Source organism: Neomonachus schauinslandi, chromosome 8 (assembly GCF_002201575.2).
Source record: "Neomonachus schauinslandi chromosome 8, ASM220157v2, whole genome shotgun sequence".
Lineage (NCBI taxonomy): Eukaryota > Metazoa > Chordata > Mammalia > Carnivora > Phocidae > Neomonachus > Neomonachus schauinslandi.
In genome coordinates, this window is record NC_058410.1 from 132,155,938 (window position 1) to 132,172,620 (window position 16,683).

General features: G+C 43.6%; 1 protein-coding gene across 1 annotated transcript in view; it reads left to right on the forward strand.

Annotated features, from left to right (window-relative positions):
* The window catches only part of PHACTR1 (phosphatase and actin regulator 1), a 558,362-nt gene that overhangs the window by 492,385 nt on the left and 49,294 nt on the right, over positions 1–16,683 (forward strand). The gene's annotated exons all lie outside the window — the stretch shown is intronic.

The window sequence follows — 16,683 nt, forward strand, 5'->3', positions numbered from 1 at the left end:
TCTCAGGGTCGTGAGATCGAGCCCCGTGTAGGACCTGAAGGACTCGTTCTGAATTGTTCGTGCTGTGTGTGTGTGTGTGTGTGCATGTGTGCGTGCAAATACCACCCCACTTCTCCCAGATTTCCCAACATGATTCCAAGGCATGTTGCTTGCCCTAATTCCCTAGCACAAGAAGAAGAAAGTGTTGCAGTCCGCTGTGCAGGATGTTTCTGAGCTTGGGACCCTGAGTGCCTGTCCCGGAGTAGTGACAGCTGTTAGCTGGGTCCTGGCGATGGGAAAATTGCAGTCTAGAGGGCCTGCTGGTCACCGGGCAGAGAGCCAGAGGCAAGATGGACACAGTCAGGAGTTTTCTGTGATAGTTTCCAGACTCGCCGCCAAGTATTCTGTGTTTGGGCTATACGTGATTCCAAGGGGAAGTAGTTGTTGCTAGGAATTCTGACTCGATTGCCAACTAATATCCACCCTTGCTGGAAAAAAGATTTCTTTGGCCCCTTGGCATCCTTTTCAACTACTGTTACTGTTAATAAAGAAAGTAGTCATTTTCAATTTGGATGGCACTTTTTAGTCTTTGATATATCTTTATTATCATCTTAATCTTCACATGACCTAGGGAGACTGAGTAAGTAGAGAAACTAAGAAAGGCTAAGTAAGTTCCCCAATGCCAATTTCTCAAGAGTGGTCAGCAAACTGCTTGTTGCCCATCGGTAATCGTATAGATACAGAAACGGAGGCCAAGTTTTAAGACGCTTTTATAACGATTTGACAGAATGATTTTATGTCTGTTGAATCTGATAATAAAAAAGGGTTTTGGTTTTTATAGATTTTTTATTATATTTTACAAAAGCATCAGTTTGTGACAGATTGAAAATTAAAATAGATAAACATACCGACAAAACTAGCCAACAAAACAGGTCCTTCCTCATAGACGTTTTGAAAAGCACCATCCTAGGTAGTAAGTCAAGGGGCACGTCCTCAAGCCTGGGTTTTCCTACTGCAAATCCAGAACTCTCCCTATAATAGTACAGCTGTTTGGGCGCCTGGGTGGCTCAGTTGGTTAAGCGACTGCCTTCGGCTCAGGTCATGATCCTGGAGTCCCGGGATCGAGTCTCGCGTCAGGCTCCCTGCTCAGCAGGGAGTCTGCTTCTCTCTCTGACCCTCCCCCCTCTCATGCTCTCTCTCTATCTCATTCTCTCTCTCAAATAAATAAATAAAATCTTAAAAAAAAAAAATAGTACAGCTGTTTTCTTGAAAACAGCTAACAGTCAACATAATTTCCGATCTCCACACCTACTGTATGCCCAGTAAGCCTTTGTATCTCGCAGGAGCTTTAATCAATTGAAAACGATACTCGAGAGATCATGGTAGTTGCTAAATCCATTTCTACTGAAATATGCCATTTTCAAAGGTTCAGTGGGAAGTGTTAACCAACAAGGGACACGCCGTTTTTCGGTTCAGTAATTTCTGTGTGTATTTGTAGAATATTTCAGTTTCATGTAGACCAGTGGGTAGGTCTGTTGGACCTAAACCAGGTCATTTCTTTCCTGAAATGAATCAAAGAGAACAGATGATATTATGGGAAGAGGGGGCAGGAAGGGCAACAGCATGATGTTGGCTGCTGGGCCGAGGCAATCCCCTGTGCTTTGTACCCCCCTCAGGCTCTCATTACCTCCTGTCTCCCTCCCTTCCCGCCTTAGGTCAAGGTTACAGGGTTGTTCAGATAGACCAGCCAGGACGTAGGGCATTAACATGTGCCTCACTCTAACAAGATCACCCTCCAGAGAAAGAGAGGCCTTCTTCCCAAACAACTAAAGATGGAGAGATTTTTCTGAGCGTCCCCATCTGGGTCTTCCAGAAGTCCTGGGTGGATCCGAAGCAATGTTGTCACGGGCCGCCTCCCATTAGTGCGGGATCTGCCACCATCTCTGGTGATGCTGCCCTCCTTCTAGCTGCCTACAAATGCTCCCGGTTGCCTGTCAACATGATTTCATCCTTGTTCTGACCAAGCTGAACACGGAAAGAAAGAATCATTTCTCTCTTCCCCTGGCAATTTCCAGTGACCCCAAAAAACATGGCAAGCAGGAAGAAACATTCCCGAGCACTTAAACATGCCAGCCGCAAAGCCCCCAAGGTCTCATGGAATGTCACCTGTCCGGCCTGGGTGCATTCCTGTGGTCGGCTCCTGATGAAACACTGTAAGTCATGTGAAAATCAGATGAGGAATTAAGGAGCATTAATGCCGGACTTTGGGCCATAAATCTGAATAAATAGCCCTGTTGTCATTGGAAGGGACCATGGAGAACATCCAGGCAGCCAGTCCAATGCCAGCCGCAGCATGCCTGACCATTTGTCTTCCACTCCCTGCAAGGACAGGAGCCTCCCAAGGGCCCCAGAGAGCCCACCCCGTTGTCAAGAGGGTTTGATTACTACAGAGTTTCTTATATTAGGTTACAGGTTTTACTTCTCCTAACTTAGACCCCCTCAGTTCTATTTCTAGTCTTCCTTTCCTGTGAAAAGTTTCCAAATCTTTGAAGGTCACTGCCAGTGACTTTATTAAGGGCTTCTCTCTTCCACACCAATAATCCCAGGTTCGTTATAATAACCATTTATTGAGATGGTCTGTAGACCCTTTACCATCTTGCTTGTAGTTCTCGCAAGAATACTGTTCTGATTTGTGTGAACAAGTTCTTTTTTTTTTTTTCTTAATTTAAATTTTACTTAGTTAACATACAGTGCAATGTTGGTTTCTGGAGTAGAATTCAGTGATTCATCACTTACGTACAACACCCAGTGCTCATCGCAACAAGTGTCCTCTTTCATCCGCATCATCCATCTAGCCCATCCCCCCACCCACCTCCCCTCCCTCCATCAACCCTCCATTTGTTCTCCATCGTTACAAGTCTCCTATGGTTTGTTTTCCTCTCTTTTCCCCTACCCCTTACCATATGTTCATCTGTTTCCTTTTTTAAATTCCACATGTGAGTGAGATCATAAGGTATTTGTCTTTCTCTGGCTGACTTATTTCACTTAGCATAATACTCTCTAGCTCCATCCACGTTGTTGCATATGGCAAGATGGCAATCTTTTTGATGGCTAAGTCATATTCCACTGTATATACACAGCACATCTTCTGTATCCATTCATCAGTTGATGGACATCTGGGCTCTCTCCATAGTTTGGCTATTGTTGATAATGCTGCTGTAGATATGAACAAGTTCTTAATCATTACTCTAACCTGAACTTCCTCGATGATGCAAAGATGTGACATGTAGTTGGGCACTTACAGCATTGGGTCACCAGATTTGGGGGAGGGGCGCAGGAGGAGGGAACTAGAGACAAAGTTGAAGCAAACTTGAAGAGCGCCATATTTATCCAAGGTCACAGGGCTGCCCTCGGCAGGGCAGCCAAGCTAGAGGGGGCCCCGCATCACGGGGTTCCACAGTCTAACTGCTGGGATGTCAGCCTCACTTCTTTTTACCTTCGATTCCTCATCTGTAAACCAGGGGTAATAACACCACCCCCAACCTCGTTAGGGTTGTTTGTGAAGAACAAGTGACTTCTTCGATCCAAATTCATCATCCTGTTGCATGGCATGCCAGTGAAAGTGTCCAAGAAACAGTGGTGAATGTTACACCAAATTACATAAAAATTCACCTTCAGTGCCCCTGAAAGGCACATTACAAATAGGTTTGATCTAATCTTATTGGAGATTTTGTGTCAGTTTCCTGAAATGACATGGTCTTCACTTGTTTCCTTCCTTGATGATTCATGTCTTTTTTGAAAGTGACATTTTCTCATTTCAGGTATCATGCAATTTTTAAGATCCGCAGTAAGGTCTGTGATCTAATTGACATAAATCTTGGAATTCAGACTTAAAATCCTAATCAGCCACTAATTTTCTTTCTCATCTTAATTCACTTCATCAGTTCCCTGTGCTCTGGCTTCCCTGTTGGTAAAATGAAGACAGGATCTGTATCCTTGTTGACCCTGAAGGAATCTGGGGAAGATTCTTAAGGGAATACACTTTAAAGAAGTTCCTTCTTAATTAAGGAAAAGGGAAATTTGTCCTTTCAATCGCTCAGGCCAGAAATCTTGGGGTCACTCTTGACACCCTTCTTTTTCTCGTACCTTATGTCTGAGGCGTTGGCAGATCCTGTTAGGTCTACGTTGAGAATATCTCTTAGATGAGCCACTTCCCACCCACTGGTCTGACCTCCATTGTCCCTGCTGCCTGGTCTCCTGCCTCCACTCCTGCCCTTCAGTCAAACAGACAACATGTCACAGAAATTGGGTCTTGATTGCATTAGTCTGCTAGGGCGGCCATAACAAAGTACCACAGACTGGGTGGCTTAAACAACAGGAATTTATGTTCTCATAGCTCTGGAGGCTAGAAATCCAAGATCCAAGTGTCCACAGGGTTGGTTTCCCCTGAGGCCTCTCTCCTTGGCTCACAGACGGCCACCTTCTCCCTGGGTCCTCACGTGGTCTTCCCTCTGTGTGCGTCTGGGTCCTAATCTGCTCTTATAAGATCACCAGTCATTTGGTTAGAACACCATCCCCACCCCAGTGATGTCATCTTGCTCAGTCGCTCCTTTAAAAACAGTCTCCAGATGCAGTCCCATTCTGAGGTACTGGGATTAGGATTTAAACACACGAATTTTGAGGGGGACACAATAACCCATAATAATGACTGTGCCCAAAATGTTTCTTTGGCCTTCCAGCGCACTTACGAGTGAAAAGCAAAGAAGGCCAGCATGGCATGGACCCCTGTCTTCTCCCTGTCTCATTCCCTGCACCACCCACCATCACCCACCACAAAGGCTCTCTCGCTGTTCTCACAGCCTTGGGCTGCCAGGTGCCCTTGGACAAAGGGCCTTTGTGCTGACTATTCCCTCACTCTAGACTGCTCTTCCCTCACATATCCTCAGGGCTCTGTCCCTCACCTTCCTTGGGTCTGTACTCAATTGTCACCTCCTCAGTGAGGCCCTCCCTGATCTCCCTACTTAACATTACAACCCTCCTCCCAGGACAGTGTATTCTCCAGCCCCCCTTTATTCCTTTTGTAGCTTTTTTCCCCATCTAACATCCTATATTGCTGGCTTTTTATTTTGCTTATTGCTCTTCTCCCCTAATAGGATATACCGTCCGCAAAGGTGAGAACTGTTTTGTTCCAGCTTGTGTCCTGAACGCCTAGAATAGGACCTGGCTTATAGTCACTATAGGTACTTAATAAATGTTGGAGTGAATAAACAAATGGATGGATGGATGGATATAGAGTCCTTGGTAGCCACTATGGTTAGATTATTACTCTGTTCCCTGCTGATGGACATTTAGAGTGTTCCTGATGTTCTTTGTCACTGTTGAGCTTTGAGTTCTCACAAAACACTCGTTATGTAAATATTAAGTGATGGTGGTGAGAACATGTCTTTAACCTTTTGTATTTTTCTCATGATCCTAAAATTTGGAACGCTCCCTGTCTGGAATGCACTCTCCTCTCCTCTCCACCACCCACTCCACCTTGTTTTGCAAAGCAAAATTCTGCTTATTTTTCAAGAAATACCATGTCCTCCTTGACCCCTTCTCAGATGCCCAGAGGGAGCTCTGCCTCCTTCTGGACTGCGTCTCTCAGCACACACCACCTCATGTTGTGTGTTTGTCTGTATATTCTCTCTTAAATATGGGCAGGGACCAGCCTTGTCTTCCCACTCAACTTCCCGGTCCATCACTGGGACCTGTCATGTAGCAAGTACTCAGCAAACATTTAGTAAATGAATTAAGTTCTTCTGATCTTTGAATAGAAAGGTATTTTCATCTGATGTTTAATGTTTTCTTAGAAATTCCCTTAATTATAGAAAGAAGCCTTACTTGTGGGTATACTCCCCATCCCGTTGTTGAGCTGTTGTTGAACTGTGTGAATTTTGTTTTTGTAGATATTAGAAACAAAGTAAAAGTGTCTTCCTTTAAAGTTGCACGTAGGGCTTTGCTTGTCACATTGAGTAATATCAGACTTGAGTTCAAGATACTGTAATGTTGATGATGAACTTGACCCACTGAAGTTCCTTGTCCCTTCATTTAATTCTCTTGCACCATATTCGTTGTATATGATAAAATTGGGGAAGTGATCATCCATGGCTCTTCTAGCAGACTGTTGGGGTGTAGAGTTTCATATTGGATCGTCCAACTGTCTTCAGTATCCTCCAACTAAGACTAAAACTTAACTTCCAGAATTTTAGGAATTTGTAGAGATCTGACAAATAGGCACAAGCAGATGAAAGGTGGATGAAAGGGCATCCTGACAGATTAGAGTAAGGGAAGTGTATTAGCGTGGGAGCAGTAATTGAAATCTCTGGGTTGAAACTAAAAAAACCCAAAAAATTCACATGTTTTCATTCCTATGTATGTCAATAATTATGTCCTTAATACTGTTTTATTTTCACCCATTGGGTTTGGTGTAGGAAATTTTAAGAACTATACATTTAGTTCTAGAGAGATGCGTTTGCTTACTACCTATGGGTCTTAAAGTGGACAAATAAATACATCTCTAATAAATTCAGTTTTCCTCTACCTTTTCCTACCCCCAGAATCCCTCAACAGCTAGAACAGGAAAGCTCTAACATTTAAAAAGGAAGGTACCTGTGTTTCCTTAGCATCCATAAGATCAGCCCACAATTTTTTATTGAGTACCTTTTCTGGACCAGGCTCTGTGCTTGACCCTGCAGATACAGCAGTGAACCAGATATGGAGGGTTGCTGGCCCCAGTGGGGTGCAGAGTCTGCTGGTAGCGTAAACTGGGTGAGTCAGGGAGGGAGGACGGCATACAGCAGGGGGTCAGCTTAGGAGGCGGGATTCAGGGTGGGCTTTTCTGGAGAGCTGCATTGCAACTGAAATCCAAAAGATAGGAATGACCAGATAAAGAGGGAGAAAGGAAATGAGAGAACATTCTAGGCAGATGAGAGGAAGGAGTGATAGATTGTCTCCAAATGGGTGGTGAGATTTTTATGAAAAGGCAGGAAGTTGGCAGTTATTCCCCGAGTCTGTAGAGGACCAATCATTGAGAATGAGAGAAATAACAGAAGATTGTAATCTGACCTAAGGAAGGACCCAGGAACCGCTGGAGAGGGTACTGGAGGTCTTCAAGAAGGATAGACTAGGGGCACCTGGGTGGCTCAGTCGTTAAGCGTCTGCCTTCGGTTCAGGTCATGGTCCCAGGATCCTGGAATTGAGCCCCGCATCAAGCTCCCTGCTCGGCGGGAAGCCTGCTTCTCCCTCTCCCACTCACCCTGCTTGTGTTCCCCCTCACACTGTGTCTCTCTCTGTCAAACAAATAAAAAAAATCTTTAAAAAAAAAAAAAAAAGGATAGGCTAACAGCTGTCTCAGATGCTTTACTCGGGTATTTCATAAAGGAAAACCTAACAGGGGAGATCATTTGTTCAGGACCTGTCCAACTCTGTAACCTTGTGTGAGATAGATTGAAGTAGGTTTTTAACTCGACTGTGAATGTTTCTAGAAATAGAATGATTTTTTACCTCTTCCAGGATATTAGTTGTGCATCTGTGTTAACAAGTCCAGACCAGTGATGGTCAACCAGATGCAGGAAGGGTTCCAAAACCATCTTGAACTCTTCCTAATGTTTACTGAATACTGCATGCCAAGTATTGTGGTATACACACAGTTAATAACATCTGTGATCTTTCTTTTAAAATAATAATTTTTTAAAGATGTATTTATTTTAGAGAGAGAGTTGGAGCAGAGGGAGGGGCAGAGGGGGAGAGAGAGAGAGGGAGGGAGGGAGGGAAGCAGACTCCACACAGTGCATGGAGCCCAATGCAGGGCTCGATCCTACAACCCCGAGATCATGACCTGAGCCAAAATCAAGAGTCGGGTGGGCAATCAACCGAACCACCCAGGCACCTCTGAAATAATATTGACAAGTTTAGGTATGTGAATAGTTTATTTTGTTTGCTTATAATATCCCCATTTTTATATTTACACATTAGCTGGGGATTAAATTTCTATCTGTCAAGAATTCCTGAAAAAGGAATAATTTCAACTTTGGACAGAAGAAATTGAAAACAGTAGCCCTTCTCCCCCGCCCCGCCCAGATTCCTTCAATCCCTCAAATTCTATTATTCCATAATTACTTTTAGACCTACCAAAGAGCACAATTCATTTATAATCCTAGTATAAATACATTCCATGGTGACAACTACTTTTTCTTCATGTGGCCTCCAGGGTCACAGGAAATTCTAAAGAATAATTCTTGGTCATGAACTAGATGATTTCCAAGGTTTCTTGTAGCCATAACAGTCTAATTACTGCGTTGGCTTGTGCTAAGAATGCTTCCATCTGCAAATCAGAGTGTTCCGTGATGATAAGCAGACACACATTGGTGGCCTGGCAAGAATGAAACCAAAAACCCAAATGCCATTTGCTTGTGAAGTAGCATTTGTTCGAAGAAGTTCAGGGTTTTGTTCATCATCTGTGAAACTGCATACATATTTAAATGAAATGCATTTCCAGGGAAGGATTCTCTTTCTTGTATCAATGACCATTTGTCCCTGACCTCTTGAGGCCAGAACTGGCAACTTCTTACTTTAGGTCATTTCTTTGATTGTGAGGTACAGATTTATCTGTAAGTGGCTGCATGTCGATATTGTTTTATAATGTAACTGTGATTCCCAGGGGCATGATGTGATTTCAGTGCAAGGTGATGTCACTGTGGGAAGGACGAATCCTCTCCTGCAAGGTGATGAGCACACTGCTTGGGGAGGGGGGCAGGTTAAAATGAGACTGTATAAACCACTAACATCTTTTGAAGTCTTAAGAGGATAAAAAAGGAAGTATATTTTCAAAAGAGGGAGACTCTGTTCCTGATTTCCTATGTGCATCAGTAGAAAATCTGCTCTTGCCCATTGCGTGACTGTTGATTCTTTGATCTTCTCAGAAACCATTGTCCAGAAAGATTCTTCAAGCCAAAAGCAACCAAAAAGCTGAAGGAAGTGTTTTTAATAAATTCGTGGATAATATCCGTAATGACTGGTTTATGATGAATGGTCATTGCTTAAGTGCATCCCTAGTTAAAACACTGACATTTACAAAGCCCAGTGCACCAGCATTATCTCTGAGAAAACCTATGACGTGGGCAGATAGGTGTCTCCATTTAACCGATGAGAAGCCAAACCAAGAGGTACAGCTAGTGAGTGACCCAGCTGGGTCTCAAACATACGCCTCCCCTCCGTGCACCCTGCCCTTCCGGCACCACCATCCAGCCAAGCATGACCCAGGACCCCCGCTGATGTGTGCGGATGGAGTTCTGCTAGAAAGCCACCACTGCTTGGCTCCTCCATCAGAACTGGAGAGTGCTGGGAGGGATGGGCTGTTGGTCAGACTCTGTGCGTCTTATGGTTTTATTTCTCCCATCCCAACCCCAGACAGGATTTCAGAAACGTGGGGCCCTGGTCCTTGGAAAGGGCAGAGGAAGGGATTGTGAATGAATTAATTTAAATTCATCACCACTCCGGGAAAAAAAAAGAAGCTCCAAACACATTCTCGACTGAGGAAGGCTCAGTGCCCTGGTCTATATATAGAATGACATAGTTTCCTGCTGACTAGAGTCCAAGAAAAAAACAAAAGCTCTAATGTTGAGTTTCTTATCTTAGAAGGCCATGATAAAACACACAATGCGTGCCTGCTTGCCTAAAATGAAGCTGATTAACTGTTTTCTTGGATTTCGGTGGTTATTTCTGTCATTCTTCAACCTCAGGCCCTGCAATTCGTAGCATAATTTCTTACACATTTTTGGTCTCCAAGAAGAAAATTGTTCTCCCTCCCCTCTGAAAGCTCTCTCTATAACTCACGCACACCACATTACAAAAGCTGTTCCTTTGGAAGTTTCATTTCATTTTCAGTGTTATATTTGTAGATAATAAATTTCCTCTGTCCTTTGAGGAAATTAATGTCTTTTTAAGAACTTTAACAAGCACTGCATCTGAAATCCAATACCAGAAAGCAGTATCTCTTTATTACACATTTTTCTTTAGAAAGAATGATAAAATGGTTCTCAAGTTTTTTCAAGGAAGATTAGGATTTAAAATAGACAGTGATTTTTAATTTCAAAGTCTGTCCCCGATTTCCTAAAAGGGTATCGGAGGGGTTTGATAACCTGTAATCCCCCACCCATGGATGAGGCCCAGGGCCCTGCCATGCCTCTGACTGTTACCATCTGACAGATAGAGAGATGATATAAAGCTCTCTTGAAAAGAGACCAACTGTTGTCATGACCCGGAATTGTTGTAGATGTTTTGGCATTCATTTCTCTATGAATTATTAAAAGTAAACTGCCTCTCCCTCACCAGTAGTAAACATGATAGGCTATAAGATAGTCTCTTAACTTTCAAAGTCGAGGGATTCCTTAGAAACATACAACTATTTCAATGGTAGAAAAATGGCAGAGGGGAGGGGGATGGTAGGAAAATTGTAGGAAAATGGCGGAGGGGAGGTGGATGGTAGGAAAATGGCGGAGGGAAGGGGGATGGAAATCTGAGGGGTGCCTTTGTGTTCCCAATCTATGTGTCTCCTACTTGGCTTAGTAGAGCCAAAAAGGAGAGTTGAATTTTCCAAAAATAAGACTTGCTAAGTGTTTTTCTTGATGGAGACAGAACTGAGGGAGCGAATGAAGCTTTTCACTTCCGTGACATGTCATGGGGACATAATGAAGGAAAAGAGAGTTTAGAATATATGCTTTTGCAGATTTAGGACTGCCCTTTTACTCTCAAGCTTTCAGAATTTTTCTGTTTTTACTGTGTCTGTTTTAAGTAGTAGGCGTCCTGTTAAAACAGGTAAATTTTTCTTTGTTCTTCCCTGGTGGTTCATTTTTTTTTTCACGAAGGAAGATGTCATTTTTGGTCAATGAGGACAAAAGCAGAGCCCACATCCTTGTGGGCTTACCTTTTAGGGAAGGAGACCCATGAATATGTAATGCGCTGTGAAGTAGGGACTGGGCACTGAAGAAAAATAAGGGAAACAGGAAGAGTTGATGGTGAGGCCTTTCTATCCTCAATGAAATAGGTTATTAATGTGGCCACAATAAACCCATGTGGCCCCCCTTTTTAGTGACAACACTCTATGATCCATGGTTGGATTATTCAGCCTACTAATTATTGTCTCCCCTCTCTTGTACCCTATTCTGTCTGCACACCTACTCACCTTCAGCCCTGTGTTACTCACGTTAAAACTCTTATGCTGCCTGAGTCTAGAATTCAAACCTGCCTCTCTGTTCCATAGTAGCCTCTAACCTTGGGGCTCTTCAGAGCAAAGTTCATAGCAAAAGAGCAGTTGGGTTCTGTGAGCATCTGTTGTCCTTGCTTTGTGCAAACTGCAATTCCTAGTCAGCACGTACATGTACCAGAAAATCCTAGGCATCAAGGCTTCTCTGGGAGAAGACAGCAGGGTTCATGGGAAGAACACAGGCTCTGGAGAAGACCCAAAGTTACATACCTGCTGTGATCACAACCACGTGATCACTTCCCTCATTTTCTCGGAAACATAATGCCCTCATCCATAAAATCGAGATAATAGCAGTATTCTTCCTTACTTCACAAGAGTCAATGAGAACATTTACAAAGCACTTGTATAGGACCCTTAAAGGACCATATGTGTTGGCTATTGCAGTTGTTTTGAAAGATCCCTGCTCCTTTATCCTGAGTGGTGGAGCCCCTGGTATATTTAATTAGTAGAATGGAAATACTCCAAAATGGCACAGCTGTCCAACGTCTTGTGAATATCATGGAATGCTCATCCCTATGACATTTGTTGGGAAAATTACATCATTTGGAGCTAGGTAGATGGAGAACAGAATCTCCTCTTTCTTCCACCCCTGAAGAATAATTTAGGGCCTTTGGTGTTTGTTTAAATTCGTTATAGAATGTGCAATAAAAAGAAACTTTCTAGATTCCATCTAGCCCAACTACCTTACCTTACAAGATGGCCTAACTCTGGACAGTCTTAATGGAAGTAGCCTGACAGGCTGTGAGTGTAGAATTGGAAAATGTAATGACCTTAAGCTCTCTCTTTCACCTGTTCTGTGCTCCTGTAGTCCTGAAATGGAAGGCACCGTGGGTACCATGGCACCCTTCCTTGCGGAGATCTCTGTGCCTTATCTCTTTGGATTATTTTCTTAGGGGGAAAAAACTCTCGGTCATGATTTCCAAAACCTTAATTCTCCTTTTGCAAGGATATTTTCCCTACAACAACAAGACTCTAAAGGTCGCAGGGATGGTTATTTTAGTGAATTAAATGATGGGAAAACACAGGGTGGCCTAGTCTGATTCCAGGGGACTTCAGTTCAAATATTTGACTGACTTTTCCATCTGTTCCAAAACCATGCACAAAAATGGGGCTCAGAGGGCACCTGGGTGGCTCAGATGGTTAAGCGTCTGCCTTCAGCTCAGGTCATGATCCCAGGGTCCTGGGATTGAGTCCCGCATTGGGCTCCCTGCTCAGCGGGGAGCCTGCTTCTCCCTCTGCCTCTCTCTCTCTCTCTCTGTCTCTCATGAATAAATAAATAAAGTAAAAAATCTTAAAAAAAAAAAAAACGGGGCTGAGAGATGGAGATCACAGATAATCAGCCTCTGTCTGTGATGCTCGAGGTCCATGGGGCAGGGGGGAGGTACTCAGACACGTAATTGTAACATAATGGGACAGATGCTGTAGCAGAGCTAGGAGCAGAGCCTGGAAGCACAGAGAAGGGCCTGGTGTCCACTGGAAAAATCAGACAATTTTGCTTGGAAGAACTGGCATTTGAGCTACCCCTGAAGGGCGGGGGAATGCCCCAGGCCAAACTCTGAGGGGATAGTTCGGAGCCTGAGCGATGGCAGGAGCAGAGGGAGGAGGCAAGAAGTTTCAAAGTGTGCTTGGGAAGCAGCGAGTGGCCTCGTGTGGTTGGAACGCTGGGTAGACGGTGAAGAATGGGAACAGATAAGGTTGGAAGGGAGCGTGGAGCCACCTCGTGAGGCGCCCCCTAGTTCATGCCAGAGGTGCTGGAGTTCATCGAGGTGACAGTGAGATCCTTCAGAGGTCTTAATTGGGAGAATGACATGATCAGATCTGTTTGACAGCCCTAGAGAGGGTGGGGAGGGGAAGGCCCTGGAAGAAGACAAAGTTCAAAGTCATAGCAGGGATTCCGCTTCTGCGTAGACAGTGGTATTGTGACATCAGTCAGGGATAAGATTCTGCAGTCCCTCCTGCCTGAGTCCAGTAATGTCTGCAGCACTCCAGCAGTGACCTTGGCCATGTGCCTCGCTTTTCCTCTCTGAAACAGGGGGATAACAGTAGTACCTATCCAAAAGGGTGGTTGTGAGGCTTACGTGAACCAATGCATGGCACAGGGTGAGCATTTAAAATGTTAACTTTTGTCCTCTTTGCTTGCAGTAATGCAGTAAGAGTAAAGGCAGGCTCCACCCAGGAGGCTAGGATGAGAGGCTTTAAGTTTACCTGCAGTGTTCCTTCCCAGTCAGCTACTGGGGAGAGGAACAGTGAACACAAACCATAGGCAACGAGATCCGTTTGAATTCCAAGCAAACCCAGCGCTTCATCCCGAGGAGTTTTTATGTGAATGGTCTAGAATGGATCTTATTACGTGAGTCAGCTTTTCCTCAGTGAGTGTGACAGGTACTCTGGAGGGCATGGTGACTTAGGCCACCAGAGTGTCTTTTTGTAAATCACTGGCCTGGGCAACATGGTGAGAAAAGCTGGCTCGCTCAAGAGTGTGCTTGGAGCTCTGGCATTACTGCTGCTCAGGGACTGGAGCGGGGGTGCAGAGAATTTATTTGGTGGGAGTCTAACAGCATCAGTGGGATGGTTCCACCCCCCGAGGATCAGCCTGGAACATAGCAAGTCAGGAACTCAGGAGAAAGGATCTGGACGGTTCCTAATCATCCAGAGAATGCTGCAGCTTCCTGATGGTCAATGCCGAGGTTGCTTTGGAAGAGACTCACGTGGTACAACTTGGAGGAAGCAGCACATAGCAAAGCTGTTGTGGATATTCTAGGCCAGTGGCTCCTAAAGGGGCAGTTTTGCCCGCACAGGACATTTGGCGACGTCTGGTGATATTTTCGGTCGCTGCATCTGGAGGAGATTCTGCTGGTATCTTGTGGGTAGAGCCCAGGGATGCTTGCTGAACACCCTACAATGCATAGGACAGACCCTCACCCCAAAGAACCATCTAGCCCAAATGTTAATCATGCCAAGGTGGACAAAATCTGGTCTAGGCCATTATTTAACCAAAGTGTGATATATGCATTTATTGGTAGTACATTAGTTGAGTGTAGGACAACTTTCTATAAAAGTTTTAATAGTCATATTTATTTTAACGTAAGTTATAAACACATATAATAATTAGCACATAAAACCTATGATTACAAAGGTAGGGCTTAAGATGAGGCTACAACGGTGTTTGTTCTTTTAAACATTGACTTAAAGATACAAAGTGAAAATAGTATAAATGGACTTCAACTATGGCACACACACACAAAAATGAGTGTGGGTATGATCGAGGTTAGGAAATATTGGTTTAAGCCAGAGGTCAGAAAACTCTTGTTTTTCCATTGACTGTATTCCCCATGCCGTACCTTCAGCCCCGTGACTTCTTCATTCCATAACTGAAAGCCTGTATCTCCCTCTCCCCTTTGTCCATTTGTCCAGCCCCCCCCATGCCCTCTAGCAGCCATCAGTGTGTCCTCTGTATTCATGGGTTTGTTTCCTTTTCTGTTTGCTGCTTCATTTTGGTTTTTAGATTTCCCATATAGGTGAAATCATGTGGGTATTTGTCTTTCTCCATTTGACTTATTTCACTTAGCCTAATACCCTCTAGGTCCATCCATGTTGTTGCAAATGGCAAAAAATCTCATTCTTTTTGATGGCCACACCATATTCCATTGCATCTATATACCACATCCTCTTTATCCATTCATCTATCCATGGGCACCTGGGTTGCTTCCCTATCTTGGCTAGTGTAAATAATGCTGCAATAGACATAGAGGTGCATGTATCTTTTCTAAATAGTATTTCCATCTTCTTCTGGTAAGTACCCAATAGTGGAATTATTGGACTGTAGGTAATTTCTTAATTTTTTGAGGCGCCTCCATATTGTTTTCCACAGTGGTTGTACCAGCTTGCATTCCCACCAACAGTGCACAAGGGTTCCTTTTTTCTCCACATCCTCACCAACACTTTTTTTTTTTTTGTCATTGTCTTTGATACTAGCCACTCTGACAGGTGTAGGGTGATATCATTGTGGTTTTGACTTGCATTTCTCTGATGATGAGTGATGTTGAGCATCTTTTCATGTGTCTCTTGGCCATCTGGATGTCATCTTTGGAGAAATGTCTATTCAGGTCCTCTGCCCATATTTTAATTGGATTGTTTGGTTTTTTGGCATTGAGTTGTGTAAGTTCTTTATATATTTTGGATATTAACACCTTATTGGATACATCATTTGCATATATCTTCTCCCATTCAGTCAGTTGCCTTTTTGTTTTACTGATGGTTTCCTTTGCTGTGCAGCAGCTTTTTTTCTGGTGTGGTCCCAGGAGTTTAATTTTGCTCTTGTTTCTGCTGCCTTAAGAGGCATAGCTAGAAAAATGTTGCTAAGGCCAAAGAGAGTGACTAGAGAACACAGGTCTCACAGCTAGGTCCTTAATCCATTTTGAGTTTATGTTTGTGCACAGTGTAAGAAAGTGGTCCAGTTCCATTCTTTTGCAGGTAGCTGTCCAGTTTTCCCAGCAGTGTTGATTAAAGAGATGGTCTTTTCCCCATTGTGTATTCTTGCCTCCTTTGTTGTAGATTAAGTGACCGTATAAGCGTGGGTTTATTTCTGGGCTCCCTGTCCTGTTCTGTGGATCTGTGTGTCTGTTTTTGTGCCAGTACCCTCAGGCTTGTAGTATATCTTGAAATCTGGGATTATGATACCTCCAGCCAGGGTTCCATACACATTTCAGAAAACATTTTCTGATAGTTGAGATAGTGAAGATTTGAGGCTCTGTTGCAACTACTCAACTCTGGCATTTTGGAGCAAAAGAGGCCAAGACAGTCAACATGAGGAGGTCGTCTGATGAGTCAACAGAGGAATCATAAGATGAGTCCCTTCACCATCCTGACCATTACAGTGCAGTGTCTAAATGAATCCTTTAAACTCAGTGCCCAAGGGCAGCCTGACTGTGGCAAGGTAGAACACTATTACCTGTCCTGGTTATAGTAAGATTTAAAATACTTACATAAAGTAATAATGCTCTCTTCTACACATTCCTCCACCTTACATGTGTACAGTTGGGTTTGTGATTAATCCAAGTACACAGTCTTACCAGTACCCCTATTCAATTTTTAGGTATAGCATATATTGAAACAGGATGAGTTCAAATTCCAGCACCCTTCTTTACTACCTATGTCCTCACAGGCCTGTTCATTACCCTCCCAGAGCCTCAATTTCCTGCTTAATAAAATGAGGATAATGACATTTCTCCTGCAGAGTTGTCATAAAGATGAAATGAGATATCTGATATAGAAGTTTCTAGAACAGGGGACAACACAGTCAAGAAATGTTCCTTTTTTTTCACTCTCCATGCCTTCTCTGTCTCAGTTCTTCCATATATTTGATGAGGATGCCCTTTTTGTCATTAAGCCATTGATGA